This window comes from Somniosus microcephalus, chromosome 24, assembly GCF_052327205.1.
Source record: "Somniosus microcephalus isolate GS21.2 chromosome 24, FLI_Smic_1.0, whole genome shotgun sequence".
NCBI lineage: Eukaryota > Metazoa > Chordata > Chondrichthyes > Squaliformes > Somniosidae > Somniosus > Somniosus microcephalus.
The window spans coordinates 50,911,615-50,938,298 of record NC_141010.1 but is presented as its reverse complement, the minus strand read 5'-3'; the positions used below and the strand labels follow the sequence as shown (position 1 = coordinate 50,938,298).

The 26,684-nt window shown below is 51.1% G+C and overlaps 1 protein-coding gene across 1 annotated transcript in view; it reads left to right on the top strand.

Moving 5' to 3' along the window:
• Positions 1-26,684, top strand: part of LOC147101480 (zinc-binding protein A33-like) — a 150,869-nt gene that overhangs the window by 7,603 nt on the left and 116,582 nt on the right. The window contains exon 2 of the mRNA XM_085966625.1: positions 3,396-3,442. The gene's annotated coding sequence lies outside the window, so the exon portion shown is untranslated. The remainder of the gene's footprint in view (positions 1-3,395; positions 3,443-26,684) is intronic.

Below are 26,684 nucleotides of genomic sequence, written 5' to 3'. Positions count from 1 at the left end.
GGAGTTCTGAGTAGAGCGCTTGTTTTGGGAGTCTCATATCGGGCATGCGGACAATGTGACCCGTCCATCGGAGCTGATTGAGCGTGGTCAGAGCTTCGATGCTGGGGATGTTGGCTTGAGCAAGAACACTGACGTTGGTGCGCCTATCCTGCCAATGGATTTGTAGGATCTTGCGCAGGCAGCGCTGGTGGTACCTCTCCAGTGCTTTGAGGTGCCTGCTGTATATGGTCCATGTCTCTGAGGCATACAGCAGGGCAGGTATCACTGCTGCTCTGTAGACCATGAGCTTAGTGCCGGGTTTGAGGTCCTGGGCCTAGAAATTCATTAAGGCGCCGGCAGCTTTGCGGTCTGTTACCGCCTAAAGAGGGCTTCTGCGCCAATACAGGAGTTTGCGCTGATATTCAGCGCAGCGGTAATGGCGGCGGTAGCCGTTAGCGCTGCGCCGGCACCGATGACGTCATCGGTGTGCGCAGTGCCCCGGTTCCACCCCGATACCGGCCCGATCCCCATATTTAGTTGCGGCCGCCTCTTCCGCAGCGGCCGCAAACAGCGACCAGAAAACGGGGCCGTACTGTAGCCTTAGTGGGGCGCTTTAAGGTGGAGGTGCGGCCGGCCACTTTTTCGGCGGCCACCTGCCTGCACCTCCTTCCCCGGCCTCCTCCACCACCCCCCCCCCCCCCGCGGCATTGCCGGCTGCTTTCCGCGAACCTGGCACTTCTCCGTGGTGCCGGGCTCATTTGCCGGCACAATCCAGCGGCGATCTCCCCGTGGCAGGCACCTCCCCCTTAAGAGAAGGAGGAGGCCTGCAGTACCGCAGCCTGCCGCTCCGCAGCGGGTGGCGCAGCGGCGCCTAGAGCGCTGAAATTCAGTTTCAGCGCCCCAAGCGGGGGCGGGTACACCCTGGAATAGCGCCCGGTTCCAACTTGGGGCGCAAAAACTGAATATCTGACAGTCGCAACTGGCTCCGCGCCCAGCGCTAACTTTTGGGCGCTAGCCAGCTGGCGGGGCCATAGTGAATTTCTAGGCCCTGGTCTTTAACCACTCTCTTCCTCAGGCGACCGAAGGCTGCACTGGCACACTGAAGGCGGTGTTGGACTTCGTCGTCGACGTCTGCCCTTGTTGACAGCAGGCTCCTGAGGTATGGAAAGTGGTCCACGTTGTCCAAGGCCTTGTCATGGATTTTGATAATCGGGGGGCAGCACTGTGTGGTGGGGGCAGGTTGGTAGAGGACCTTTGTCTTACGGATGTTTAGTGTAAGGCCCATGCTCTCGTATGCTTCGGTGAAGGTGTTTACGATGGTTTGGAGTTCGACCTCCGAGTAAGCGCAGACGCAAGCATCGTCTGCATACTGTCATTCGATGACAGAGGATGGGATGACCTTGGATCTGTACATTTATATAGCGCCTTTCACGACCTCAGGACATCCCAAAATGCTTGACAGCCAATTCAGTACTTTTTTTTGAAGTGTAGTCATTGTTGTAATGTAGGAAACACGGCAACCAAAATTGCACACAGCAAGATCCAACAAATAGCAATGTGATAATGACCAGATAATCTGTTTTAGTGATGTTGGTTGAGGGATAAATATTGGTCAGGACTCCAGGGAGAACTCCCCTGCTCTTCTTCAAAAAGTGCCATGGGATCTTTTACATCCAACTGAGAGGCCAGACGGAGCCTCGGTTTAACATCTCATCCGAAAGACAGCGCCTCTAACAGTACTGCACCAAAGTGTCAGCCTAGATTATGTGCTCAAGCCTCTGAAGTGAGACTTCAACCCACAACCTCTGACTCAGAGGCAAGAGTGCTACCCACTGAGCCGTGACTGACAAAGAAGTGCCACACCTCCCAGTATGAACAGAGAGACCTGGGGGTGTATGTACACAAGCCTTTGAAGGTGGCAGGGCAAGTTGATAAGGCTGTTAAAAAAAAACACACGGGATCCTTGGCTTTATAAATTGAGGCATAGAGTATAAAAGCAAGGAAGTTACGGTAAAGCTTTATAAAACACTGGTTAGGCCTCAGCTAGAGTATTGTGTCCAATTCTGGGCACCACGCTTTAGGAAGGTCAAAAAGGCCTTGGAGCAGGTGCAGTGGAGATTCACCAGAATGGTACCACAATACTGCTTGAGAGGACATGTCATCCAAAAGATGGCACCCCCGACAGTGCAGCACTCCCTCGGTACTGCACTGGAGTGTCTGGATAGATGTTGTGCTCAAGTCTCTGGATGGGGCTTGAACCCCCAGCCTTCCGACTCAAGACTCAAGAGTGCTACCCACTCAGCCACGACTGACGTTATATTAAAATGAAGCTCCTGCTGGCTTCAGATGGGATCTTCCTGCCCCCGGTTGTATCACGGCCAGAAATGTATGCAACGGTAAAATGGGTTGGGATTCAGCGCCGATCTCCAGCCAATATTCCAATGGGCTTTGCCATACCCATGACTGAAAATCAGGAAACCCAGTTGGAAAATATATCTTAACTCAGTCTCATCTCGATTTTCTATGTTTCTGTCACATTTTGAGATTTGTTGACCATTATTTAATTGAAAGAAAAGTCGATTTTTTTTTAAAGAAAAGTGTATTCACCAAAGTTTTATTTTTAACCATTGCAATGGAAGGTGGGTAAAATGTTAATGGGTTTAGGTGTTGGAGTGGTGTTCCCGTAGACTGAAAGCTATCAGCAAATCATCAGCTTGTCTCGGTAGTTAATAAACGCCTCACACCCAATGTGTTGGGAAGTCCTTATTCCAGGGCGCTCGGCAGACCGAGACTCATGCAGACAGTCAGGTCCAGCAAAAAGCTGAAAAGTCAGTCGGGCCTCAAACAAAAGCTGCAAAGGGCATGCACTGGCTAGGCTTATAAGGAGCATGCAGGCGGGTAGTTACGAGTTATTTTGGTTAAGTCAAGCAAGATGAACCACTCGCCCCTCCCTATCTCTGAAACCTCTTCCAGCCCTACCACCAATGTTCCCTTTAAGTAGACCTAAGGCAGTGTGGGTCTAGTCTGGAATGTAGGGGGAATGAGATCCACTTACAGGAGCGCCTGCGTCACTGAACAGGAGAGGGCCTCTCCGGCACACGCGACAGTGTAACTGTCTCACACTGTCTTTGTATGCCTGACAAATACTTTGGCCCTGAAATGATAGAATGATAGAATGGGATATAACTAAACTAGTGAAGTGAGGGGTTTCAGAAAACACATGTTGGTCTGTTTGTATCTTTATGGTGTAATCTCACAGCCTTTCTCTCTCGTTTCGCTCAACTGATTTCTTGATCAAAACTTAAGACAATGGACCTCAATAAAATGAGCTGGAAAGTGCCACCTTGACATTAAAAATGATGAAAATAGTTCTTCAGATAGTGAGCGATTTTGATATTTATGTACTTTGTGTTTAGGGACAGAAGTGATCCACTGAAACGCTGATTGTTTACATGGGCAGCAGGTAATAAGAACATTGTTTAATTGGTTAATTTGTTTTTTTAGCAGAACAGCTATTAAATGTATCTCCAGAGGCAATAAATGTCTCTCTACAACAAAAATTTAATGAGGTGATTACGCTCCAGACTGCAGTTCTGCCAAGTTTGTTTGTCTCTCTGTGAATGTGTGACTATATCAGTCTGCCATTATCATTTTAGAACTGCCAATCAAGGGTTTCAGTACAGGCCATTGTTTACAAAACCGTACAGAGTCTAAAAGTCAATGGCCTAGAAATTCAGTTGCGTGCGCCAGCCGTTAGCGCCTTAGGAGGAGTAGATCTCAAGCGCTAGGCACTTAGCGGCCGGGCGCAGCGCGATCTGCGCCTACGCCCAACTTCAGTAGACATTTAGCGCCGGCGCAAAGTGTTTGCGTGCGCTAAGCTGCGCGCGCAGATTATGACGTCATTTCCTCGTGCAACGCCCTTTGTGCGCCCCAATCCGGAACTTCAGTCGCGCCCGCCCAATGTGGGCGTGGCGGTCCTAAGAACTGTGAACTGGAACGCAGCAGAGGCCATGCGGGCCGCGGGGAGCGCAAATTAAAGGGCACTTACCCTGAACTATAAAGGCCAGCCATTTTGCAGCAATCACTCTTGTGCAACGGATTTATGGACAGAGACCAAGGAAGAGAGCTTACTGCTTTGGCCCAACATAGGAGAGGTATTTTTGGCTTCAGGCCAGAGCTTGGCAATTCGCCTTCATTGTGAGGTCATTGTTTGCCAGTATATTATGGGGGCTGCATGGGGTGCCAACCCTCAGTTTCAGCATTATGTGCGAAGGGCTCGCAGACGCTGTGTGAGAGGGGCAGCCCTGGCTAGACGCAGAGGGGGGCAACAGGCGTCGGCAACGTAGGCCTTACCCACTCAGGGAATACCGCCAGCAGGTGTCCTATCTCACCATGCCTGCCGCGCAGTGTGTTAGGAGGCTGCGCTTCAGAAGGGAGGTGGTTGCAGAGATCTGCCAGCTGCTTCACAGAGATCTGCGTCCACAGCTGAGGTGCAGGACGTCTCTGTTGGTGGAAGTGAAGGTCACGGTGGCTCTGAACTTCTATGCAAGCGGCTCCTTCCAAGCCGCTGCTGGGGACATTGCTAACATATCCCAGTTCGCCGTGCATTGCTGCATCCGCCAGGTGACCAATGCCCTTTTCAGAAGGAGACACCAATTCATCTCCTTCCCCATGACCCTGGAGAAGCAGCAGCAGCGTGCAGTGGGATTTGCGAGAACAGCGGGCTTCCCCATGGTGCAGGGCGCCATTGACTGCACGCATGTGGCTTTGCGGGCACCTATCGACAATGCCGAGGATTACCACAACCGGAAGGGCTACCATTCCCTCAATGTACAGCTGGTGTGTTACCACAGGCAGCGCATCCTAGCTGTCAATGCCCGCTTTCCAGGCAGCAGCCACGATGCATTTATCCTGCGACAGACTACTGTGGCTGACATGTTCCAGGCACAGCCTCCCCCAAGAGGATGGCTTATCGGGGACAAAGGCTATCCTTTGTGTACCTGGCTCATGACCCCGCTCCGCGCGCCCAGGACCCCTGCTGAGGAGGCATACAACGAAAGCCATCAAGCCACTAGGAACATCATAGAACAAACGATTGGCGTCCTCAAGCAACGGTTCCGCTGCCTGGATCATTCCGGAGGATCTCTGCAGTATTCGCCGGAGAGAGTCTCCCAGGTCGTGGTCGTTTGCTGCATGCTGCACAACCTGGCTATCCGCAGGACTCAGGCACTGCCACCTCACGCTGGAGCACCACCTCAGGAGGAGGAGCAGGAGGAGCATGAGGAGGAGGAGGAGGAGGAGGAGGAGTACCAGCCCAGGAGGGAGGCACAAGGTCCAAGGGCCGCCCGTCGGCGGCTTATTGAACGTCACTTCTAGGCCCCCTTTCAGGGAATGGCTTGTGGCAATGAAGGGACCTGAATGCAGCCGCTCCGCAAGCCCTCAGCCGGTTAAGGCAACAACCACTTCAAACATCAAACATGGACAAGCTGAATAAATAAAATGCTTTATTGAACAAACTCAGGGCCCTTCCCACATGAAACCCAAAAACAGACAACACACCCAAAAAACAGTCACACACATGACTCACTCCCACAACCTGGGGAGGAATAACAAAACATTTCCACAAAAATGGCCTTCATCCTCGGCCTTACAAAAACAACCATCCCCATAAACAAAACAACCATCCCCATATAAAAACAACCATCCCCATATAAAAACACATTTGCCCACACCCTCTACTTTGTGGCCCGCGAGGGCGATTCCTTGACCAGCCTTTTGCGGCCCCTGGCCGCCCTGCTGCTCCTCCTCAAAGTGTGCCCGGTGGCTGCTGCAAGGCTGGGGGAAGGCTCCTGAGGGGCACATGGTGTGACGGCAGATGCCCTTGGGGGTCGGCCTAGACGAGCTCTGGCCCTCGAGGGGCCGGCTGGTGACTGCTGCAGCTGTGGCTGGGCAGCAGCAGTCTCTCCAGCAGCTCGTCGCAGCTCCACTGGGGGAGTGGCAGTGGCGGCTGCAGGAATGGGGGCAAGCTGGCTGATGGCAGGCGCTCACAGCTCGCCTGAGACACTGGCACTCGCCCGGGCCAGCACTGCAGCATGCGCAGCAATCTGCTGAAGGACAGACCGCTGTGCTGCTGCAGCGCGGCGGGTGCCCTGGCGATGCCTGGCTGACACAGCGAGTGTGGCAGCAGTGAGTGCCCGTACTGCCCTGGTCTGTGCCTGCATCAGACCAGCCAGTGACTGCACGGCACCACTGATCACCTGGCCACTCGCTGCGTGAGCTGCCCCGAATTCGGCCCGACTCGCGGCCTGTGCTGCCCCGAATTCGGACCGACTCGTGGCGTGTGCTGCTTCGCATTGCTCGAAACTCCTGGCCTGTGAGGCGCCGAAATCGGCCACACTATGAGCCAGGGACTCGATGGCCTCAGGCAACCGTGCCACAACCCCCATGAACTCGGTGTGCCGGCGATCCGAGTCCACGGACATTTGATCGAGGAGGCGCACCTCCTTGGCGAGGACCATCTCCGGACTGGAGGCCGGACTCTCCCTCTGGGGAGAAGGCCGCCGAGCTGGCCGACCCTTCCCGCGTTGCTGGATGCCACTGGGCCCAGCAACTACACTCCCCTGCGACCCTTCCCCCCTCTGGGAAGAAGGCCGCCGAGCTGCCCGACCCTTCCCACGTTGCTGCACGCCACTGGGCACAGGAGCTACACTCCCCTGCGACACTTCCCCCTGGCTCTCCTCCAGGGAAGACATGTCCCCTCCATTGGCATCCCCTGGCGCGGCTGAGAGTTCCCCTGATGGGCCGCCTTCCTCTTCCTCTTCCTCCTCCTCCTCCTCCTCTTCCGAGGGGCTGTCACTGGCAGCGTCAGGGACCTCCTCCTCACCATCTGAAAGCAGGAAGGCACAAGAGTAGCTTTAGAGTGAGGAGAGGGCGTCAGCAAGGGAGGCATGAGTGGTGGCATTCAGCGCATTGGTCGGACAGTGGCAAAGGATGTAGATCTGAAGCGCAAGTGGGACGAGAGAGGTCCAAAAGGTGATGTCCTTACCATTGGTGCCCAGAACAGGGTCGGCATCTCCAGATGCAACGGGGCCAATCGCCCGGGCACCCATGAGGCTACCCACGCGCTCTTCAAGGTCACTGAGCTGCTGGATCTGGGGACGGCCTCCCCCGGTCACAGTCCGGCTCTTCTGATTGTGTGCCAGCTTGGCCTGCAAGAGAAAGGACGGCCTCTAAGTACAGTGTGGTGCCCTGATCTTGTGTGCACTGCCTCCCATGGTCGAATAGCTTGGCCAGTGTGGTGCCCTGATCTTGTGTGCACTGCCTCCCATGGTCGAATAGCTTGGCCAGTGTGTAAAGTGCAGAATGTGCAATTGATGTTCATGCCAGTCCCATAGCTGCTGGATGAGGGCTGGCCATTAGGGCTTTTAGGTCCCTTTGCCCATAATGTGAGGTGCACATGCAAGGATGAGGAGGACACTGGAAAGGGGACTCACCCTGACAATCCTTGTGAGGTCATTGAACTTTTTCCGGCATTGGACACCGGTCCTGGGGACCTCGCTGTTGGATGTGACCCTGTGGGCGACCTCCCTCCAGGCTTTCCTGTAGACGCTGGTCGCAGGCTTCTTGCCACTGTCCGGGAACAAGAGTTTGCGTCTCCTCTCCAAAGCCCTAACCAGCACCCTCAAATCATGGCCAGTGAAGCGCTGCGCTCATTCACGGGCCTTCTGCATCTTTCCCGGCGCTATTTCTGTTCAGCAGCAGTGTTTAGGCCTAGCTGGAGGGCTGCAGTGTCCAGGGCGTGGCAGCAGACGAACTCGACCCTTCCCCCTTTAAGAGCTGGCCGGCGCCAGGGTGTCTGCTGTCAATCAAGAAATGACCGCACCTGCGCTGCGCCCGGCCTCGGCGGTTTAGCTCAGCACCGCCGGCTTTGCACCTAAAGATAGTTGTGTAACGCCAGTTTTAGCGCTCGAGCAAACTCTTAGGGCGAAGCTACTGAATATCGGCGAAGTGGCCTCGACTTTGCGCCGGGCGCAAACTTTAGCGGCCGCCCGACTTTTCCGCCCCAAAAGTGGCTATACTGAATTTCTAGGCCAATGTCTAAAATCTGACACCAAACATTGAATCCGATGATACTCGTTAATGAAACTATCAGTACAAACAAAACACTGGGGCTCATTTCTAGAGTAATAGAATTCAAAAGCAGAGAAGTTCTGTTAAACTTATATTGAACCTGTTTTCTGTCCGTTAACCAATCCTCAATCCATGCTACTATATTACTAACAATCCCATGAGCCCTAATTTTGTGTAATAACCTCTGTGTGGTACTTTATCAAATGCCTTCTGAAAATCCAAATACACCACATCCACTTATCTATTCTGCTAGTTAGAACCTCAAAAAACTCCAACAGATTTGTCAAACACTTGGAGCACTGTGCACAGTTCTTGTCTCCGTATTACAAAAAGGATATAGAGGCACTGGAGAGGGTGCAAAAAAGTTTTACAAAGATGATACCAGAACTGAGAGGGTATAACTATCAGGAAAGACTGAACAGGCTGGGGCTCGTTACATGCTCAAAAATGTCCTCCCGCCCCACTGTCAATTTTATGCCATTTGATTGGTCAGTGTGATCCAAAGGACCAATCAGATTGCTGAAAAGCAGAAGATGAACCAGCCAATAGCAGGTGAAGCTGACAAAATCTCTCTTTTTCTTGAAAGGCTCCATGCTCCTCCCTTCAGTGCAAGGCATTGCAAGAAAAAAATATATATATATCGATCTGAAGCGACTGTCCCCCAGCTCTGACCCTTTAGTTGTTCCTCCTGCATAATCCCAGTCCCCACCAGAAAGGCCTTGTCAAAAATTACAGCCCACAGCGAGGACTCAACATCAGTCTCCCAATCAACGACCTGACCTCTAACTCCCCTTCCCTTTCAGGGAAGCTCAATTCTGAATCTGAAGCCCCTCAGCCTCTATGTTCCGCCCTGAACCCGACCTGAACTGTAGCCTCCTCCCTACCTCCCATCTCCTGTTTAAAGAGCAACCCCAGATCTCGAGTCTGAGTAAGTCAAGTTAGGAGAAGCTCAGGTACTTCAACATCTGTTTAAAACAAACGCATGGGGTAGTTCCTTTTAAAGATCGCAATGCTGAAAGCAGTTTAAGTTCCAGGATTATTCATTAAAATCATAGGATTCAAGATTCAAACTCCTTAGATACAGAATTTCTTTTAATTTATTCATTGGGGGATGGGGGCGTCACTGGCAAGGCCAGCATTTATTGCCCGTCCCTAGTTGCCCTTGAGAAGGTGGTGGTGAGCCGCCTTCTTGAACCGCTGCAGTCCGTGTGGTGAAGGTACTCCCACAGTGCTGTTAGGGAGGGAGTTCCAGGATTTTGACCCAGCGACAATGAAGGAACAGCGATATATTTCCAAGTCAGGATGGTGGGAATCTTGGAGATGGTGGTGTTCCCACGCACCTGCTGCCCTTGTCCTTCTAGGTGGAAGAGGTCGCGGGTTTGGGAGGTGCTGCCGAAGAAGCCTTGGCGAGTTGCTGCAGTGCATCTTGTAGATGGTACACACTGCAGCCACGGTGCGCCGGTGGTGGAGGGAGTGAATGTTTAAGGTGGTGGATGGGGTGCCAATCAAGCGGGCTGCTTTGTCCTGGATGGTGTTGGGCTTCTTGAGTGTTGTTGGAGCTGTGCTCATCCAGGCAAGTGGAGAGTATTCCAACACACTCCTGACTTGTGCTTTGTAGATGGTGGAAAGGTTTGGGGAGTCAGGAGGAGAGACACTCGCCACAGAATACCCAGCCTCTGACCTGCTCTTATAGCCACAGGGCTCAAATTTCACAGGGCCGTGGAGGCTGGAATGGAGGCGTGTGGGGTGTTAAAATTGCAAAAAGTGGCGGGCGGCCCAACCCCGCCTCCATCCCGCTTCCAAGCAATTTTCAAGAAATCGTGTTTACTGCTCCCGTCTCCGTCCCACTTCGAAGAGGCGGGATAGGCCCTTAAGGCCCTTAACAAGCACTAAATTGCCTCTATTATCCCATTTTGAAAGGCCTTGGTGATTTTAACCCTTTTCCAACGTGAAGCACGCCTGCTCTGAAACACGACGGTGAAACCTGGTGGGAGCACAATTGGATTGCTGACTATTAGCTGCCGCTTCACCATTAAATAGGATATTTGATCAGCCATCATTTGCAGGTGGCAGGACTTTGTTGTCTCAGGTCTGGGGGATCTTTTAGAAGGCATAACCAGAGCTATGGGAGTTTGGAGCCTGACACCCATCTCCAGTGTGACCTCCTGGGAAACCCCTCTCGCCACCTTCACTGAGGGCTTCCTCAACTGAGGCATATACCAAGTAATCCTAAGCCCTCAATGTGGAAGTTGTTGTGTCTGTGTATAATAAGACACAGACTGCAGGAGAACGGTACAACAGGTGTTTACTCAACGTGGCTCACACGGGAACTGATCTGTACAGATTACTACTCAGTGCTATATACAGGTGTGGTCACTGCCGGTACTGCAGTATACATGAGCTGTAAAAGATAGTTCCCCCCTTAAAGGTATATACATTACAATTCCTCCCCTTTTAGATTAACAGTACCATAACACTCATTTAACAATTAAATATCAAACTAATTACAATTAACACTTTTAACATGCAACATTAGCTGAAAATAGTCTATTTATATATTCAGTCTTTGGGGAGGCTTCCTGATCCTTTCTGGAGAGCGCGTTTCCCGAGTGTCTTGCTCTTGGTGCGGAGGCGATTCTGGCCCCCTGTCGTCGGTTGGTTCATCAGCCTCCGATGCTACTGTTTCTGGGGTAGATGTGACCTGTACATCGGGTTCATCACCAGGCATGGGGTTGACTTGTTCCTGTGACTCTAGGATCTGGTCAGCATGGCGTCTCACGATGCTCTCCCCAACGTCCACTGTGTACATTAGGGGGCCCTGCCGTGTGCATATCGTTCCTGGCTGCCATTTTTCTGTTCGGTAGCCGCGGGCCAAGACTGGTTGCCCAACATTGAAGCTCCTTGTTGGCTTCTCATGGATGTGCTGGAATTGCTTACTCTCAACATCTCTTCGTACGTTTGGTCTGAGCAAATCCAGGCGAGATCTTAACTTTCGGTTAAAGAACATCATGGCTGGGGCCTGGTTGGTGACTGCATGTGTCGCATTCCGGTAGGCGAACAGGAAATTGTCCACCTTGTGCTGCAGCAGAATGTTGTCATTGTACATAGCCTTTATTGCCTTCTTAAAGGTTTGTACGAACCTCTCAGCCAATCCATTTGTGGCTGGATGATATGGGGCGGATGTGTAATGCCTTACCCCATTCTTTTTCAAGAACCTCCGGAACTCTTCAGACACAAACTGTGGTCCGTTGTCGGAGCAAATCTGTTCTGGCAAGCCATTCCTGGCAAAAATGGTCCGTAGGACTGCAATAGTTTTCTCTGTGGTGGTGGAGGACATTTTGATGACCTCAGGCCATTTCGAGTGCACATCCACGGCTATTAAAAACATTGAGTCCATGAATGGACCAGCAAAATCAATATGCACCTGTTGCCATGGAGATGAGGGCCACTCCCATGGGTGTAGAGGGGCCTGTGGTGGTGCATTTTGGACTTTCTGGCATCCTGAGCAGCTCTTCATCAGGTCCTCGATTTGTTTATCGATTCCCGGCCAGCACACATAAGCCTTTTCATTTTTACCCCTCCCAGATGACCCTCATGAAGCTCATTGAGCACTCTATCCCTTAACTTGGGTGGAATTACCACTCGGGATCCACACATCAAGGTCCCCCGGCACACTGACAGCTGTTCTCTCCTTGTCGAGAATGCTGGCAAGAGTGAGTCGGCATGTGCTGGCCATCCCTTCACCGTCAAATCATATACCCGAGACAGTGTCGGGTCATTTCGGGTTTCCTTTTCGATACAAGCGTTAGCTACCGGTAGGTATTCAACTATAGTCGAATGGAATATTTCAACAGGATCCACTGCTGGTGCTTCCTCCGCAGTAGGCGGTGGCAGGTGTGATAGCCCATCAGCATTTCCATGCTGTTTCGTGCCCTTATATTCAATCTCATAGTGGTGCGCCCCTAGAAAAAGTGACCATCTTTGTATTCGTTGCGCAGTCATCACCGGAACGCCCTTCTTTGGATTAAAAATGGAAACAAGAGGCTGGTGATCAGTCAGCAAGATGAATTTCTGCCTGTGCAGATAGTGATTGAACTTTTTCACTCCCCACACTAGGCTGAGGGCCTCCCTGTCAATCTGGGCGTAGTTACGCTCGGCTGAGGTTAGTGATCGTGACGCAAAGGCTATTTGCCTCTCTGAGCCGTCCGAGAATTTGTGCGACAGCACCGCTCCAATGCCGTAGGGTGATGCATCACATGCCAACCGAATTGGTAATGCCGGGTTGTAATGGGCCAATACCTCTTTCGATGTGATTAGTGTTTTGCTCTTCTGGAAAGCTCGTCTACATTCGTCACTCCACTTCCATGGCACCCCAGTTTGCAGTAGGGTGTTCAGTGGGTGTAGTATTGTAGACAAATTTGGCAAGAACTTATGGTAGTCGTTTACCAGCCCGAGGAATGACCTCAGTTGTGACACATTCTCCGGTGCTGGAGCCTTGACTACTGCCTCAATCTTCCCTGGGGACTTATGTAACCCCTCTTTATCGATAACGTGGCCACAATACGAGATCTGTTTTCTAAAAAACTCGCATTTGGGGCGGTTAGCTCAGAGCCCATATCCCTGCAATCTAGTGAGCACCTGCTCCAGGTTGGCAAGGTGATCACTGTCATTTTCGCCCGTGACCAGGATGTCGTCCAAATAACACTGGGTCCCTGGGATCCCTTGCAGGACTTGTTCCATTGCCCTCTGCCAAATAGCCGGAGCTGATGCTACCCCGAATACCAGCCGGTTGTATTATAGATACATAGATACATAGAAGATAGGAGCAGGAGTAGGCCATTCGGCCCTTCGTGCCTGCTCCGCCATTTAATGAGATCATGGCTGATCCTTTAATTCAGTATCCCGTCCCCGCCTTCTCTCCGTAACCCTTAACCCCTTTTGCCCGTAGAAATATATCTAATTCCCTCTTAAATATATTTAATGAGCTGGCGTACACTGCCCTCTGTGGCAATGAGTTCCACAGGTTCACCACTCTCTGAGTGAAGAAATTCCCCCTCATCTCTGTCCTAAATGGTTTAGCCCTTATCCTTAAATTATGTCCTCTAGTTCTGTTCTCACCCGCCAAGGGAAACATTCCTTCTGCATCCAGTCTGTCTAGACCTGTCAGAATTTTATACACTTCTATGAGGTCCCCTCTCAATCTTCTAAACTCCAGTGTGTACATCCCTAAACTACATAGTCTCTCCTCATAGGTCATCCATTCCTGGTATCAGCCTGGTGAATCGCCGCTGCACCCCCTCCATGGCAAGAACATCCTTCCTCAGATGAGGCGACCAAAACTGTACACAGTACTCGAGGTGTGGTCTCACCAGTGCCCTGTACAGCTGCAGCAAGGTATCCCTGTTCCTGTATTCTAACCCTTTTGCTATGAAGGCCAGCATACCGTTTGCCTTCTTGACCGCCTGTTGCACCTGCATGCTCGCCTTCAGTGACTGGTGTACAAGAACACCCAGGTCTCTCTGTACTTCCCCCTCTCCCAATCTATTGCCATTTAAATAATAATTTGCCCTCCCGTTCCTGCACCCAAGGTGGATAACTTCGCACTTGTCCACATTATAGTGCATCTGCCATTTATCCGCCCAATCGCCCAGTCTGTCCAAATCGCTCTGGAGCTTCCTGGTCTCTTCCTCTGAGCCCACCCCACCTCCTAGTTTAGTGTCGTCTGCAAATTTGGAAATGCTGCATCCGACTCCCTGATCCAGGTCATTAATGTAAATTGTGAACAGCTGGGGGCCCAGGACAGATCCCTGTGGTACCCCACTTGTTACTGCCTGCCATTCAGAAAATGAGCCGTTTATTCCAACTCTCTGTTTTCTATCTGACAGCCAGTTCCCTATCCACGCCAAAACTTTCCCCTTTATCCCATGAGCCTCAATTTTCCATGCTAATCTTTTATGTGGGACCTTATCGAAGGCCTTTTGGAAGTCCAGGTACACCACATCTACTGGCTCTCCCCCATCTATTCTACCAGTTACTCCCTCAAAAAATTCCAATAGATTAGTCAAGCACGATTTACCCTTTGTAAATCCATGTTGACTCTGTCCTATCCTGTCCCCATTTGCTAAGTGCTCCGCTATTTCATCCTTAATGATGGACTCCAGCATTTTGCCCACAACTGATGTAAGGCTTACAGGTCTGTAATTACCTGCTTTTTCCCTACCCCCCTTTTTGAATAGTGGGGTAACGTTAGCTACCCTCCAATCCATCGGCACTGTTCCCGAGTCTAATGAATTCTGAAAAATCATCCTTAGTGCATCCGCTATCTCTAGGGCCACCTCCTTCAGTACCCTAGGATGCATGTTATCAGGCCCTGGGGATTTGTCCACCTTCAATCCCTTTAGCTTCCTTAACACCATATCCTTAGAGATATTGATTTGCGTCAGTTCCTCCTTTGCCAATGTCCCTATTTTTCCCGATATCCCAGGGAGGTTTTTTGTGTCTTCCTTCGTAAAGACTGACCCAAAGTATGCATTTAGTTGATCTGCCATTTCCTTATTTCCCATTATATATTCCCCCGTATCTGACTGCAATGGACCAACTTTGGTTTTCACCAGTCTTTTCCTTTTGATATATTTATAAAAGCTTTTGGAGTTAGTTTTTATATTTTCCGCCAGCTTGTTTTCGTAAGCTATTTTGCCCCTCTTGATCATGCCCTTTGCCTTCCGTTGCTCTATCTTAAACTGTTCCCAATCTTCCGCTCTGGCGCTTTTTTTGGCTATTTTATACGCCCTATCTTTGGATTTTATGCTGTCTCTAATTTCCCCTGTTATCCACGGTTGAGTCACCTTTTTAGATTTCCTTTTATGCCAGATTGGTATAAACAATTTTTGCAATTTTGTCATTCTATCTTTAAATGTTTGCCATTGTTTATCTACCTCCAGTCCTCTCAGGAACGTTGTCCAATCAGACCTACTCAGTTCCCGTCTCATGGCATCATAATTCCCCTTGTTTAAATTCAGGACCTTAGTCTCTGAGTCAATTTCTTCGCTCTCCATTTCGAGTGAGAAATCGATCATGTTATGATCGCTCTGACCCAAGGGTCCCCGTACAACAAGATTACTGATTAGTCCCTTCTCATTGCACAGTACCCAGTCCAATATAGCCTGTTCCCGAGTTGGTTCCTCGACATATTGATCCAGATAACCATCCCTTAAACACTCAAGGAATTCCTCCTCCTCATTATTTTTACTGATTAGGCTAGTCCAATCTATATGTAAGTTAAAGTCACCTATGATGACAGCTGTGCTCTTATTGCACGCTTCTCTAATTTCCCTCGTGATGCCCTCCCTAACCTCTATTTTACTATTTGGAGGCCTATATACCACTCCTATTAATGTTTTTCGCCCCTCGCTATTTCTTAGCTCCACCCATATAGATTCTGTATTAACTGAGTTAATATCCTTCCTTTCAATTGCATTTATCCCCTCTTTTACTAGCAATGCTACCCCTCCTCCCTTTCTTTTTTGTCGATCCTTCCTAAATACTGAATACCCCTGTATGTTAAGCTCCCAGCCCTGCTCACCCTGCAACCATGTTTCCGTAATCCCAATTAGATCATAATTATTAACCTCTATTTCCACAGCTAATTCATCTACCTTGTTCCTGATGCTTCTCGCATTAAGGTATAAAACCCTCAGGCTTTTTTTATGCTCACATTTTTTATGAATTAGTTTGGCCCTTTGTTTTTTGTTCCTCACCCTTTTACCATTTATTTCTGTCTGCCTTTCACTTTCCTCTATTTCACTACATAGGTTTCTAGCCCCCTGCCATACTAGTTTAAATGCTCCCGAACTGCTTTATCAAAAATTACCCCGAGAACATCAGTTCCATCTCTGCACAGGTGTAGACCGTCCCTTTTGTATAGGTCACACCTACCACAAAACTGGTTCCAATGCCTCAAAAATTTAAAACCCTCCCTCTTACACCACTGCTCAAGCCACGTATTTAGCCTAACTATCCTGTTCTCTGTACTCTTACTAGCACGTGGCACTGGTAGTAATCCAGAGATTACTACCTTCGAGGTCCTACTTTTTAGCTTGGCTCCTAACTCCCTAAATTCTACTTGTAGGACCTCTTCCCTTTTTTTAGCTACGTCGTTGGTACCAACATGTATCACGACAACTGGCTGTTCCCCCTCCCCCTCCAGAATGTTCTGCACCCGCGCCGAGACATCCTTGACCCTTGCACCAGGGAGGCAACATACCATCCTGGAGTCTCGGTCGCGACCACAGAAACCCCTATCTATTCCCCTTACAATCGAATCCCCTATTACTATAGCCCTGCCACTCTTTTTCCCTCCCTTCTTTGCAACAGAGCCAGTCATGGTGCCATGAGCCTGGCTGCTGGTGCCTTCCCCCGATGCGTCACCCCCCCCGACAACAGTACCTAAGACGGTGAACCTGTTGCTAAGGGAGACAACCCCAGGGGATTTCTGCACTACCTTCCTGCCCTTGCTCTGCCTTTTGGTCACCCATGTACTGTCTACGCTGGCCTTAACCTGCGGTGTGACCAACTCACTAAATGTGCTATCCACACCCCTCTCAGAATCGTGGATGCTCCAAAGTGAGTCCATCTGCAGCTCAAGGGCCGTCATGCGGTCCCACATGAGCTGCAGCTGGACACACTTCCCGCACACATAGTCGTCAGGGACACAGGAAGCGTCCCTGATTTCCCACATGTTACAGGAGGAGCATGACACAGGTCCGAGCTCTACTGCCATGACTTAACCCTTATATTACTTTTTAATTTTCTAGTTTTAGTTTATTTATCGACTTTTGTTTTCCCGAAGCTTACTTAGACCAATGTATACTGTACTCCTCTTATTCCTTTTTAAACTAACCAAATCCCACTAGTTTTGGTTTTACTTTCTAGGAAGGTTTGAGGAAAGTACTTACCAGTTAGTCTTACCTCCCTGGTCTTTCGCTGACTTCCCGGTCTTGTGTCCCCTTGGTCCTACGCCGACTTCCCGCTCCTCCCGGTTCCTGCCCTGCTGAAAAGAAACTGAGACCAAAAAATTTGTGACCTCTGTTTTTAGACAGCTGCTAAAAGACTACTAGGTTAGAGGAGGAGGGTGGGTGGGGTTTCCTACTCTGTAGGAACTCAGGTTTAAGCCACCACCCTCCTTAAATACCTTTCACCTGGGTGCTTCCCACCAGGTCCGCTTCTGAAAAAAAGCTCACGAGCTGGACTTCCGCCTCAGCTGTTTTTTTAAATGGCTTTTTAACTCTCTCCTTCCCTGAGATTGGAGATTGGTGAGGCCTACCTGGGCCTCTGGAGCCTCTTGTAGTCGCTCTGCCGCTCAGCTCCGCCTCCACCCGCTGCCGATGCCGCACTGGGGCCTACCTGGGCCTCTGGAGCCTCTTGTAGTCGCTCTGCCGCTCAGCTCCGCCTCCACCCGCTGCCGATGCCGCACTGGGGCCTACCTGGGCCTCTGGAGCCTCTTGTAGTCGCTCTGCCGCTCAGCTCCGCCTCCACCCGCTGCCGCACTGGGGCCTACCTGGGCCTCTGGAGCCTCTTGTAGTCGCTCTGCCGCTCAGCTCCGCCTCCACCCGCTGCCGATGCCGCACTGGGGCCTACCTGGGCCTCTGGAGCCTCTTGTAGTCGCTCTGCCGCTCAGCTCCGCCTCCACCCGCTGCCGATGCCGCACTGGGGGCCTACCTGGGCCTCTGGAGCCTCTTGTAGTCGCTCTGCCGCTCAGCTCCGCCTCCACCCGCTGCCGATGCCGCACTGGGGCCTACCTGGGCCTCTGGAGCCTCTTGTAGTCGCTCTGCCGCTCAGCTCCGCCTCCACCCGCTGCCGATGCCGCACTGGGGCCTACCTGGGCCTCTGGAGCCTCTTGTAGTCGCTCTGCCGCTCAGCTCCGCCTCCACCCGCTGCCGATGCCGCACTGGGGCCTACCTGGGCCTCTGGAGCCTCTTGTAGTCGCTCTGCCGCTCAGCTCCGCCTCCACCCGCTGCCGATGCCGCACTGGGGCCTACCTGGGCCTCTGGAGCCTCTTGTAGTCGCTCTGCCGCTCAGCTCCGCCTCCACCCGCTGCCGATGCCGCACTGGGGCCTACCTGGGCCTCTGGAGCCTCTTGTAGTCGCTCTGCCGCTCAGCTCCGCCTCCACCCGCTGCCGATGCCGCACTGGGGCCTACCTGGGCCTCTGGAGCCTCTTGTAGTCGCTCTGCCGCTCAGCTCCGCCTCCACCCGCTGCCGATGCCGCACTGGGCCTACCTGGGCCTCTGGAGCCTCTTGTAGTCGCTCTGCCGCTCAGCTCCGCCTCCACCCGCTGCCGATGCCGCACTGGGGCCTACCTGGGCCTCTGGAGCCTCTTGTAGTCGCTCTGCCGCTCAGCTCCGCCTCCACCCGCTGCCGATGCCGCACTGGGGCCTACCTGGGCCTCTGGAGCCTCTTGTAGTCGCTCTGCCGCTCAGCTCCGCCTCCACCCGCTGCCGATGCCGCACTGGGGCCTACCTGGGCCTCTGGAGCCTCTTGTAGTCGCTCTGCCGCTCAGCTCCGCCTCCACCCGCTGCCGATGCCGCACTGGGGCCTACCTGGGCCTCTGGAGCCTCTTGTAGTCGCTCTGCCGCTCAGCTCCGCCTCCACCCGCTGCCGATGCCGCACTGGGGCCTACCTGGGCCTCTGGAGCCTCTTGTAGTCGCTCTGCCGCTCAGCTCCGCCTCCACCCGCTGCCGATGGGTGTTGATTGTGAGGTATTTTTTTGATGCTTCTTCTACCTCCATTTGCAGATACGCCTGGGCCAGATCAATCTTAGTGAAGCGTTTCCCTCCAGATAGTGAGGCGAAAATATCTTCAATCCGCAGAAGTGGATATTGTACGGTGTGAAGGACCGGGTTCACTGTTACCTTAAAGTCCCCACAGATGTCCCCAGGCGTGCTGCTCAACGACTTTTTCATCACAGGGACGATGGGTGTAGCCCACTCACTCCAGTGTACCTTGGACAGTACACCTGAATGTTCCAGACTCTCCAGCTCTGCTTCGACGGCTGGGCGGATCGCATAAGGTACCGGTCTGGCCTTAAAAAATTTTGGGCTTGCGTTTTCTTCAATTTTAATCGTCGCTGTCATGCCTTTTAGTGTTCCGAGTCCCTGCTAGAACACTTCTTTCACGTCAATTAGGATCTTTGACAGTCGCCCAGGTGTGACGTCATCATCCTTTTTGTCAGCCACAGTCAGTGCCTGTATGGAATGCCAATCCAGTTGTATTTTTCGGATCCATTCACGTCCCAGTAATGGTGGTCCTCCATCTTGCAATACATACAGGTCTAGTTTTGGTGTTTCCTTACCGTTATATATAACGGTCACCCATATTTTTCCTTTGGGGTAGACTTTTTGCCCCGTGTACGTCTTCAAAATAATTTTTGTGTCTCAAGGGTGTGTGTGAGAATAGCCGCTCGTAGTCCCGTTAGGGCTGATCCTGTGTCCAATTCCATCTTTACCTGGACTTCTGCTATCTTGAGAGTGACCCAAATGGTTCGGTGATCCTCCGTTGTGATCACATTATGTAGTTTCAGACAACTCAGTTCCCTGCTTTCGGAGTCGTTATCACTCTTTTGTTCGTCTGAACTATTCTCCGTCATCTTATGTACCTTCTTGTACTTTCCTTTGGTAGGTTTCTTATTGCTGGTTTTCTTTCCCGACCTGCAGACTCGTGCTATGTGTCCTACTTTTCCACACTGTCTGCACACTTTGTCTTTGAACCAGCAATCATTCTGGTCGTGTGTTGTTCTGCCGCAGCGATAGCACTTCTCTGTTCTATATGACATTTCGTTTGTGCCATATTCTTGCGGTCTCTGTTGTACCTCTGCAGCGCCCCGTGTTGCTGCTTCATATGATATCGCAATGCTGAAAGCCTTTTCCAGCGTAAGGTCCTTTTCAGATAAAAGCCGTTTCTGGGTTCCTTCACTTTGAAGCCCACACACAAACTTGTCCCTTAAGGTATCTGCCAGTCCCGCTCCAAACTGGCAGTGTTTCGATAGTTTGCGCAGTTCTGTTAAATAATCAGCATTGCTTTCATCCTTATGCTGGTTCCGTTTGTGAAACTTGAATCTTTCTGCTATCAGCAGCGGTGTGGGGTTTAAATGTTCCTGTAGTATCGTTACTATGTCTTCAAAACTCTTTTCCATTGGCTTCGTTGGGGTTACTAGATTTCGTAATAACCCATACGTCTTTGCACCCATTAAATTTAACAATACCGACGCTTTCTTGTCATCTGACACCTCATTTGCCTGGCAGTATACCTCTATTCGTTCGACATATGTAGTCCAATCTTCGACTTCATTGTCAAACGTGGTGATACTGCCACTCTTCGGCATTTTGGGTGTGGTTTAAAATGGCATGTCCCAATGGCTTAAAATGGCGTCTCCTGCGCTTTCCTTCCTCCCCTGCTGCTGCCAACGCTGCTCCCGGCGGTTCTCGTGGCAATGGCGGCGCCCTGTAGGTTTCGCGCACTTCTGCTGCGCTGCTGCCAACACCGCTCTCGGCGGTCCTCGTGGCAATGGCGGCGCCTCGCGGGTTTCTGCGCATCTCTCTCTCCCTCTCTTCGACGCTGCTCGGCCCCTGACCACCGGCTGCGCCCTGTGCGCTCTGCCCTCTCTCTCGCTCCCCCGTCGACGCTGCTCGGCCTTTTGCTGTGCCGCTCAGTCGGGCTCTAGCCCGCCGCTGTCCGGGAATGGTCTACGCACTACCTGTTGCCAGCCCGTTTCACTGGACCTCCTCGACTGGAAAGCCAAGCCTGGCTCTCGACAGCCTCCCCCGCAATTCTCGAGTCTCTGCTGGATGACTGGGCGGTTGCCCGTGGTCGACGCCCGAGTCTCTGGCCTTGACCTCCAATCCACTGATCTCCAGGAACGAATCCCCGGGAGGTGATGCAGAGTTGCAGGTAGGTTCGAACTTGCCTTGTCGCCAATGTTGTGTCTTTGTATAATAAGACACAGACTGCAGGAGAAGGTTAAACAGGTGTTTACTCAACGTGGCTCACACGGGAACTGATCTGTACAGATTACTACTCAGTGCTATATACAGGTGTGGTCACTGCCGGTACTGCAGTATATATGAGCTGTAAAAGATATTTCCCCCCTTAAAGGAATATACATTACAGAAGTCCCATTAGTGAAATGACACATGCCACAACTGCAGCAGTAGCAATCAGATTTTTTATTTACAGTAACCACCTGATGGCCTTTTTAACATTAAACATCAAATTTCACCCAAGTGACTACCCTTGTGACTATTTGTGCAGTATCTTTCTCTTATGTGTGCTCCTACGTGGTGCTTCCCCTGTGGCTTCAGCAGATGTGGAGGCCCCTTGCTCACTTTCTTGCTGCTCCTGTCTCGACACCTTTGGAGGGTGTCCTCTGGGGTTGTGAATCTGTGAGGGCTCGCCAACTGGTGAGCAGGCCCGGGCGTTGGGCTGAAGATTGTCGGACAGGAGGAATGGTGGAAATGGAATGGCGGCGCGCACAGACGCAGCGGCTTTGCTTCTCCCAGGACGGTGCTATTTACATTTAATGTTAATGTTATTTGTACTGGACTCATGGGAGCTTGCAAGATCACATTTCGTTGTTCATGTACTTGTGCATTGTACAATGACAATAAAGTTGAATTATTATTATTATTATTAACAGTCTGCTGCTCCTGCGGCTGTGCAGGGGTTGAGACGCCGATCTCAGTTGGGTGTGGACTCTCGCGATGATCCCACCAAGGTGTGAATGTCTGCACTGGTGCTGGGTGTGCTGAACTCTGCTGAGGCTGCGCCCTCAGAGGTTGCAGCTTCCTCTGAGGAGTCTAGATGCTCAGGCACTTCCTCCTGGCTAGTGGGGGCGAGTGCTGTCGATGGTCCTGTGGGGGAGTAAAGGAAAGAGTCAGAGATGTGATGCCAAGGTTACATGCACATTGTATATTGCAGATGATCATAAGTCCATCTGTTAGAGCTTCAGAATCATTATCAGCGACTCATGCAATGTCAATGAGAGAGATGGAAATCTATTCTGTCACCAGCTTGCTGTGATGCACCCGTCTGTCCGTCCCCCACTTGCACATCATCCTCCACTCCCACGATCTCTAAGGCCGCCTCCTCCCAGGGGGCGAGCTGGGCTACTGAGGGTGGCCCTCCTCCTGTCCTCGCTCTTTCCCTCTTATTGTGAGCTCTCTTTTCCTGCAATGAGGGAGACAAGTGGAGTTTGAGTGAGAATGAAGGAGTGAGTGTAGAGAATCCATAGCATAGATGGTTAGAAGGAGACAAAGATGGAGTGAGGTGGCAAGACCAAGGGCCCTCCCTGTGTGTTGTAAGTTGGTTTCATAGCATCACAGTGATAGGGAGTGTGAGGGCTACATAGCCGAATAGTTAGGTGAATGTGACCATAGAGAGAGAGGGAATGGGTAAGGGTGCATGGATGTCAGTGTCAAGTGGGATGTGGAGTAAGAGATTGCTAAAGCTGAGTGCTGGTGAGGAGAGGCAATGGGAATCAGATTGAGGGTGATGGGAAAGTCATACTCACTTTTCCAGTGCGCAGAAGGTCATGAAACCTCTTCCTGCACTGAAGCCAGGTTCTGCGGGTTATCGACAATGAGTTGATCTCCTGGGCCACCTGGATCCACACAGCCTTGGTCTGCTGGGGAGGCTTCTTCCTCCCTGAAGAAGGGAAGAGCACCTCTTTATTGGCTCTTGCTCCCTCCACTAAAGCTTGCAGGGCAACGTCATCAAACCTGGGAGCAGACCTCGGTCTCTCGCTGGTCATTCTGCCTCCAGGTCCCTCTAACATGAAAGGCCAAAAGGTTGGCAGTCTGCAGAAGAAGCAAGGCTTGTTGCAGACCTTAAATGCAGCAGCAATGATGACGTCATCGGAGGCGAGTTTCAGACTGAAAAAACGAATTGGGCCATGGGTTCCCACACGCTGGAACTCAATTGCCCACTTAAGTTAAAATCGCTTCATTCTCCCACATCGATTTAGAATTGGGTGGCTAACACGAAAAGCGGATTACACGACCCCAGCCCGCCCCAGTAACAAAATCGAGCCCACAGTATTTATGTGGCTGGTCCAGTTAAGTTTCTGGTCAATGGTGACCTCCAGGATGTTGATGGTGGAGGATTCGGCGATGGTAATGCCGTTGAATATCAAAGGGAGGTGGTTAGACTCTCGCTTGTTGGAGATAGTCATTGCCTGGCATTTGTGTGGCGCGAATGTTACTTACCACTTATCAGCCCAAGCCTGAACGTCATCCAGGTTTTGTTGCATGAGGGCATGGACTACTTCATTATCTGAGGAGTTGCAAATGGAACTGAACACTGTACAATCGTCAGCGAATATTCCCACTTCTGACCTTATGATGGTGGGAAGATCATTGATGAAGCAACTGAAAATGGTTGGGCCTAGGACACTGCCCTGAGGAATTCCTGCAGCGATGTCCTGGGGCTGTGATGATTGACCTTCAATCACCACAACCATCTTTCTTTGTGCTAGGTAGGACTCCAGCCAATGGAGCGTTTTCCCCCCGATTCCCATTGACTTCAATTTTACTAGGGCTCCTTGATACCACACTCGGTCAAATGCTGCCTTGATGTCAAGGGCAGTCACCCTCGCCTCTGTTGTGTATGTACCTTTAAGAGAATAACTGGTCTCAGGCTGCAGTACCGGCAGTGACCACCCCTGTATAAAACGCGCTAGCAAGCCTCTGTAGTTTCAGTTTCCCGATTGACTCCATTCAGTAAAGACTTGTTTTATTCAACTCCTGCTGTCCGTGTCTCAATCATACACGGACATAATACTGGCGACGAGCAGATACGAACTTACCTACAGTCTGCACCACCTCCTGGGATCCATTCCTGAAGCGAAGTGAGCAGAGGTCGAGGCCAGAAGGAAGAAAGAAGCAGTAGAAATGGGCGTCGACCGTGGGCATCCGCCCCTGTGTTAGCAGAGTTCAAGATTGCTGGAGAAGCTGTCGAAAGCGGGGCCTGGTTCCTGTCGACAGTGCTTCAGCTAATCGGGCTGGTGGCAGGTAGTACACTGATCCTTCCTGGGCTGCGGCGGTCGCGAACTCGAGCGGGTGGCTTGCAACGGGGCAGAGCAGCGTTGTCGGGAAGAGGAGAGAGAGAGGGTGGAGCACACAGGGCGCGGCCGGTGCTACGAAGCTGGGCTGCGTACAGACCCGAGAAGAGGGAGGCAAGAGTCCCACAGGGTTGTTCCACGACGGCAAAATTATTTTAAAAAAGAAATATTAAACGCGCTGGAAACCGCGGAAAGCAGCGCTAGCAACAGCGGGGAAGAAGGCAAAGCGCGGGAGGCGCCATTTTAGATTTTCAAGATGCCGAAGACTGGCTGTATCACTGCCTTTGATAATACAATAGAGGACTGGACCACGTATGTGGAAGGAGTCGAGGTATATTGCGAGGCAAATGAAATAGCCGATGAGAAAAAGGCATCGGTATTGCTAAACTTAATGGGCGCTAGAACGTACGGCCTATTGCGGGACCTGATTACTCCAGCCAAACCGAAGGTGAAGAGTTTTAACGAAATTGTTGCTGTCCTACAGGAACACCTAAACCCTGCACCGCTGCTGATAGCAGAAAGATTTAAATTCCACAGGAGAACTCAGCATAAAGATGAGAGCAATGCTGAGTACCTTACGGAACTACGCAAGCTATCAAAGCACTGCCAGTTCGGAGTAGGACTGGCAGATACCCTACGGGACAAATTTGTCTGTGGACTCCTGAGTGAAGGAACACAGAAGAAGTTACTCTCAGAGAAAGAGCTGATGCTAGATAAGGCTTTCAGCGTGGCAGTATCGTATGAAGCAGCAGCCAGGGGAGCAGCGGAAATACAACAAAAGCCACAGGAATACGGCACCCACGAAATGACACGGGGATTTGCAAAATGTTATCGCTGCGGCAGAACTAACCATGACCAGAAGGACTGCTGGTCCAAAGACAAAATATGCAGGCAATGTGGAAAGATGGGACACATTGCACGAGTTTGCAGGTCTGGGAAGAAGACCAGCGACAACAAAAAGGCTACTAAGGAACCGTACAAGAAAGTACAAAAGATGACGGACAGTAGTTCCGAAGACCAGATGAGCGATAATGAATCCGGGAACAAGAGACTAAGCTGTCTCAAACTTCACAATGTAATCGCAAAAGAGGATCACCGAACCATTTGGGTCACCCTCACGATAGCAGGGTCCCAAGTTAAAATGGAATTGGATACAGGATCAGCGCTAACCGTCATGAATCGACGAGACTACGAGCGGCTATTCTCACACATACCCTTGAGAGAGACATCCATCGTCTTGACGACGTATACGGGGCAAAAAGTATACCCCAGAGGAAAAATAAGGGTGCCTGTCGAATACAACAGCAAGAAAATACGGAAATTGTATCTCTACATACTGCAAAATGGTGGACCACCGTTATTGGGACGTGAATGGATCAGGAAGATAAGCTTAGATTGGCACTCCATTCATGCAATGACGGTGGATGGTAAAAAAGATGAAGACGTCACTCCTGGACGATTGTCAACAATCTTAGCTAACGCCAAAGAGGTATTTCAACAAGAACTGGGCACTCTTAAAGGCGTAACCGCCTCGATAAAAATAGAAGAGAATGCAATTCCCAAGTTTTTCAAAGCAAGACCGGTACCATATGCAATTCGCCCAGCCGTCGAGGCAGAGCTGGAGAATCTGGAGAAGGCAGGCGTGTTGTCTAAGGTCGACTGGAGCGAGTGGGCGACACCCATCGTTCCTGTCATGAAGAAAACGTTAAGCAATAAGTCTGAGGAGCCAAGGAAGGTTCGCATCTGTGGGGACTTCAAGGTGATGGTGAACCCAGTCCTTCACACAGTACAATATCCTCTTCCAAGGATAGAAGACATCTTCGCCTCACTATCTGGAGGGAAGCGTTTTACAAAAATTGACCTAGCACAAGCATATTTGCAGATGGAGGTTGAAGAATCCTCTAGGAAGTATCTCACGATAAACACTCACAAAGGTCTTTACCAGTATCATCGATTGGTATTCGGAGTAGCATCGGCTCCAGCGATATGGCAAAGAGCGATGGAACAAGTCCTGCAAGGGATTCCGGGGACTCAGTGTTACTTGGACGACATCCTTGTGACAGGTGAAGATGACAGTGAACACCTTAACAACCTAGAACAGGTGCTCACTAGACTACGGGAACATGGGCTACGAGCCAACCGCCCCAAGTGCGAGTTTTTTAAGAAACAGATATCGTATTGTGGTCACGTGATTGATGAAGAGGAGTTACATAAGTCCCCTGACAAAATTGAAGCGGTTGTTAAGGCCCCAGCGCCTGAAAATGTGTCGCAACTGAGGTCATTCCTCGGATTGGTGAATTACTACCATAAGTTTTTGCCGAATTTGTCCACAATTCTGCATCCACTGAACGCCCTACTACGAACGGGAGTAGCATGGAAATGGAGCAATGACTGTAAGCGGGCCTTTCAGAAGAGTAAGGACTTAATCACTTCAAGAGAAGTATTGGCTCACTACAACCCAGCACT